Genomic DNA, 6,000 nt, shown 5'->3' with positions numbered 1-6,000 from the left:
CAACACTAAGAGGAGGTGCCCCTACTTGTCCTGGCGGTGAGTCCTGTAGGGAAGGGAGGAGAGGGCTTCGCAGATTGAGTAACTGCGGGCTCAGTGAGCTGTTTTGCTTATGTGGTATGTTATGTGCTTCCTCATGCCAGCAACGGCTTGACAGGGCCTTAAAAATGCTGGGCTTTTTCCAAATACAGCTTTTCGTAGAATTACTAAGATCTCCACTTGCTTACTTAAACCTCATCACTTACATGTTGTTCCTTCTGGAAAAGTAGAGATGTTTAGACTGTGATGTAGCAGCTGTATTTTTGTCCTACTGGGAAATAACTGCTGTTACTTTTAGGCTCAGCCCAGGACTTGATAGTTCTCTTATTCGAGTCCATATTTTTAATTCATTCAACAGACTTGCATTAGACAGACTGTAGCTTTTATCCAGCTTAGTAAGTAATGAAGCCTGAGAATGTCGTTTCTTTCTCTTTTTTCTTTTGAAGAAGTTTTTAGGGATAAAATAATACGTATCAACTACAGAAAATATAAACTGTATAAAAGGGCAAAAGCTAAGTGAATCTTCCTTTTTTCCAGCCCAAATCCTCCCCCCTAGAGAGGTCCACAAGAAGAGTTTGATTCTTCCAACACGTTTTACTTTTCTATAAATATACATAAACTTAAAGCAACTCGGGGGTCTTCCGTGCACTCACTCGTGTGCAGCGTTCTGTTAATCCCACGACACAGATTCCCCTCATTCTTCTCAGAGGCGGAGCTTCAGGATCCACCTCGAGGTCGTCAGCACAGTTTACGGTGGTGCTTTAGCCACTCGGAATAAACACATTTGGACAGTAGATTGTATTCTGTGGGCTGCAGTGACTTATGCATCTTATAGATGCGAGGATTTGGGGTATATTGCCCCAAGGGGGAGACAGATGGGCCGCTAGCTCCCAGAGCGGTAGGTGTGGGCCAGCTGTGCCGCCCTCCCGGCTCTTCAAGGAGATGCTTAGTTTCAGTTGCTGTTGTGGACCCTTTCCTTTTTCTCCCTTTTCAAACATTAAGCTGCTTTGACTCTGGAGTTACATTTTCTGGAACATGCTGTTGGCCTGGGCCAGGCCCCCTTCCCACCTCCACACTCAGGTGCGTTGGCGTTCTTTAGTTCTGAGGGATCCAGAGCGTGAAGGGTAAATGGACTAATTATGAAACGGTCCCGGTGAAGGGTCCTGACAGTTGTCTCAGGACCTTGAGAAGGGGCCTCCTTCCCTGACAGTGGCCTCAGCAAACCAGAGTTTAGTTTGTTCGCAGTGGAAGGTACTGCAGAGTTTAGGCCCTTGTTATTCGAAGGAGCTTTTAGGTTCGCAGGAGGAGAAAGTGTAGGCCACAGGGATGTTCCTGGCTTATTTCTTGTTCTTGAGATTTAGGAGCACCACAGGCAGTAACCGGTGTCTTCCGGAACACTACGGAGAGCTCGTTGAAAGCAAGGCTTTGGAAGCCCCTCGGTCACGGTACAGAGCACCCAGAAAGACGGCCGTGTTTGAGACTGCTCCCCTGGGAGAGAGCCCACCACAGTGTGGGAATCACCTACACTGGCCATGAGCAGAGCGGCATCCGTGGGGCTCAGGTGTGAACAAGATCTTCCTGTGTCACTGCGTGCAAGCCTTGGTGCAGGTCTGCCGTGGGCTGGCGTCCGCGAGGCTGGCGATGCGGCTGCATCCACAGGGAAGGCTGCACCAGGGAAGGTTTTTGTTTTTTTGCATGAGTCATTTTTTTAGTAAAAATCCAGACACAGTTCCAAGCCCCTTCCATTCCTCTTTGGTCACGTTTCTCCCCTTTCTCCACGGGCGAATGCCTCTCTGACGGTGGCGCGCTTCCCTAAGCTCTGTATTTTAACACGCGGCCCCCTGAACGGCTTGTAGCTGGCTGGCGCCGATCTCAATGCCGCTTTCGGGCCGCCCTGCCACAGGCATCATTGTGCAGCTTGCCTCTTCCACGGCCCGTCTCAGAGCTGGACCCCCGTCAGCGGGCAGGGGTCTCACCCACCTCTGCTCCCTGCGGTGGAGGAGCTGTCACGTGAATGCAGTGAAGGTGGACTCTCCTGGTATTTCTCTTCCCGGCTTTCAGGAGGGCATGTGAGTGGAGTGGGGCTGGAGTGGAGTGGGGCTGAAATGCAGGAGAGACGGGCCGACCTCCTCCAGGGTCAGCTCGCATCTTGCCTTGGACCCTTGGAGACGGGAGGGGCCTGACAGGTCGTGGGTGGCCCTGCGTCCCGCTGTGCAGGTGGAGAGGGCCAGGTGGCTCCGTCGCCCCGCTGCCGCTGCCGTGCTGCGCAGCCTCTGGGCGCCCGGCTGAACGTTCCTTGGACAAGCGTACATCATCGTGTCATGAATCCCGCTGTAAATCGCTTTTCAAAGCAGACTGATATTTGTGATAACGTGGTGTTTTAGATACTTGATAAATAAAGACTTTTAAAAAAGTGATCTGCTACTGGCCGTGCGTGTTATTAAGCCCTTATCTGCAAAGCTTTTTAATACTTCCTTCTTCTGCTGCGTTCGGCAGCCTGTTTCCTTCCTGGTTCCTGTGAGCCTCCCTAAAATCAGATCTCAGAGCGCACAGCTTGTTCGAAAACACCTGCCCCACGTGCCCAGCAGCGAGCAGCAGCCCCCCGCGCCCACCCTCCGACGCCCGCTAAGCGGGGCAGGAACGACCCTCGCCCCCCGGCTGCGTCTCACAAGGTCCCGCAGAGCCGAGTACACTGTGTCAACGTTTCCTTCGATTCTGTCGCTGTTGCTAAAGGGCAGGGGCTGTAGGTTCACCAGCATCCTGAACGTGGAAAATGACATAAACCCGTGTGTGGGGAGCACAGATGAGGCCGTGCGCCCTCCTTCCCCGGCTCTTGCCGCTGTGACCCGCCCTTCAGCCCGCCAGCCCCTGTTCGCCGGTCATGGTGTTAAAGTCCTTGCAGCCAAAGGCTGTGTGGAGCTGTCAGCAGTGGTTGTACTTTGCATCCAGGAGCCCAGAATGTTAGATAAGAATAATTTTGGATGTGCTAAGTGGTAGCCAAACAGAAATAATGGGAAAATAAACTATACACTGCTTTTGGGGGCTCTGTCTGCTCAGAAAGTGTGGAAGGACGTGAGTCAGTATCATAGCAAGCATTATTCACATGATCTATCAACTCATTACATCTGAAAGAGGGTTTAAAGGGATTCTGTGCCCTTGAACTTGTTCTCAGGTAATTCTGTCCCTCTGTCAAGTACCACATTTGTAAGATTTTCTTCACACACAGGGCACATTTGGCTGCATTGGATCCAGTTTCCCTGACAAGTAAACCCTTTTATGTGAAGTGCATAAGCAAAGCATGCCTCTGCCGGAAAAATCGTCACCTTTCACATCATCTCTCTGGAAAGAAACTCCAGGGGTCATACTTGGTCATTTTCTTCTAGGAGAAGCTATACCTAAATTAACCCTGGCAGACGGATCAACATCTTCTGAATTAGAGGAGCGTTATGAATTCAAGGCTGTTACAGGCACCTGGAGAACTGGGAACTCTTTCAGTGGCCCCTGTCCCCCAGGGGACAGTGTGTGTCCCATGGCTGGCCTTGGAGACTTCCTGGAGGGCAGAGGCCTTGGTGCTGTCAGCAGGCATCTGGCACAATATATCGTAAAGTTCATTTTATCCGAGTCCTTGAGCGAATGGTCAGAAGTTTGGAATCTGTGGCCACTTTATGATCCTTGAAAGCTGTTACTTTGCTTCTTTAGAAATTACCATTCTCAGTTTCCCCCCTTTCCCATCTGGCGGGCATGATGGTGGCTTCGTAGAGAATCATCCCAGCAAACAAAACATCTTTGCCTCTTTTGTCCTCTCCTTCTGGGTCAGGTTTCCACAGCAACCTTCCTCTGGAGGAGAATCAGCAGGTCATCCAACACCTCTGTCTTCATTTCTCACCATCCCCTCGGTCCTGCTGAGCGGCCACAGGGCCCCAGGCCCCTCCTCTCTCCTGGAAGACCACTCCTGCTGCCACATGGCCACCCCTTTCCTCCACCAGGTCCCAGCTCTGATAATGTCCCTTTCTGGAGGCATTTCTTCACCCCCAGGGAGCCTTTCCTGGTTGCACCCTCTGTTTGGCTCAGTGAAGGATAATGTTGAAATACTTAAGAAATGCCCCTTCTATGTACACCCACCTTGCTCACTCGCAGGGCAGAAAGGGGACACTGTGGCTCTTGTCCTCCAAAGACACCGGCTCTTGTTGAGAAAGGAGTGGACTCAAGGAGACTGGGAACTTAAGAAAGATCAACCCTTTCAGCCCTTCTGGACTCTCACCCAGACTACAGAACGATGCTCAGAGCTGAGGAAAGAAGACAGAATGAGAAGTGAGGGTGCAGTTGTCAGTGGCTCCCAGGTGAAGGAGAGCTGTCCTCTGTCTCCTGGAAGGAGACTCCAGGGAGTGGACCTGAAAATAGCTTGTTGGAGGAGCAGTTCACGCAGGTTCAGAGGGTGGGGGGCTGGACGGGAGGGGAGCTCCACGCACGCTGTGCGGGCTGAGCGGTGGACACTTGGGTGTGTCTGAGCGGAGATCAAGCTGAGGACCAGTGCCCCACACTTTCTCCCCTGCCCAACCACCTGGCACCACAGAGGCAGCACCAAATTTAGTGCCAGCTCAAGGAAAGGGGAGTGATCCAAAGTGAACTGAGATTGAATTTCCCTGGCGGAGGAAGAGCTAAAATGAAAATTACACTGTTAAAGAAAACATGAATTATATTTCTTGAAAACATTAGCCAAGGCTTAGATTTGTACCTGCTGTGTCTGTAGTATGACACTGGCCATTCTTTGTTGTGGTCGCCTATTCATTAATTTTCTTCCCTAAATAAACTGCTTGAAGACGGGCGTTGGGCCTCACCAGGTACAGTAAATCCCCTACATACGAACCTTCAAGTTGCAAACTTCCGTGCAACGTGCGTTCACATGCCCAGTCACATAAGTTAGTTCACGTGTCCGGCGTACGTTGTCACGTGCCTGCGCCCTCTACAAGTGGTTGTACTTTTGTGTACTTTACTATACAGAGTACAGTAGTACAGTGTCTTTATTTCAAGCCCAGGATGTCCAGAAGCAAGTGTAAAAGCTGTAGCTGGTACTACTATACTTTCCAAAGTACTGTACTGTAAGATTAAAAATGTTTTCTTTATTTTTGTGTTTGTTTTTTACGTATTATCTGTGTGAAAAGTACTATAAGCCTATTACAGTACAGTACTATATAGCTGATTGTGTTAGTTGGGTACCTAGGCTAACTTTGTTGGACTTACAAACAAATTAGACTTAACGAACGCGCTCTTGGAATGGAACTCGTCCATATATAGGGGACTTACTGTACCTGGTACCTGCAGGGCACCACACACGTGACTCGGAAGGATCTGTCCACTACATCCAGCAGCATCCAGGGCTTGTGAGCTAAACGAAGGCCACATACAGCATGGCACACCATGTCCCATTTCAACATGTGCGGTGGAGAAATGTTTGTTACGTAGTTAGGTGAAAAGAAAGCAGGTTTTAAAACAATGTGATAAATGTTGAAAATTTTTATGAAATCCATGTGTGAAATTTTTAAAAATAGTCAAAAGTGTAAATTGTAACTGAGTGTTGGAGTGATGGGGATTTTTATTTTTCTTGTCCACTCTTCTGTATTTTCCAAAGTTTCTCCTATGACCATATATTTAGTACCAGAAGGGGAAAAAAAAGCACAAAATGTAGTCCTTCTAGGTTGGTATATCCTTTTCAATGTGTGTGGGGGGGGGTTTCTTTCTTAAGTTGCTACATGGGGTCCCCAGTGGTCCCATTTCCAGGGGACACAGAGCACAAGGTGGCCTTCCTGCCAGGCAGCGAGGGACCTCGGTGCTCAGCCCTCCCCTGGCCCCAGGGGCTCCCAGTCTCCCACCCTCCTTGGGTCCTTCTCTTCCTGCTATTTCCCCGGGGAAGACTATCTCCTCAAAACCATCTGTTCTCCACCATGGACGCATATGATGCTTGAG

Source organism: Eschrichtius robustus, chromosome 12 (assembly GCF_028021215.1).
Source record: "Eschrichtius robustus isolate mEscRob2 chromosome 12, mEscRob2.pri, whole genome shotgun sequence".
Lineage (NCBI taxonomy): Eukaryota > Metazoa > Chordata > Mammalia > Artiodactyla > Eschrichtiidae > Eschrichtius > Eschrichtius robustus.
The sequence above is the reverse complement of the archived record's forward strand: the minus strand, read 5'-3'. Positions refer to the sequence as shown.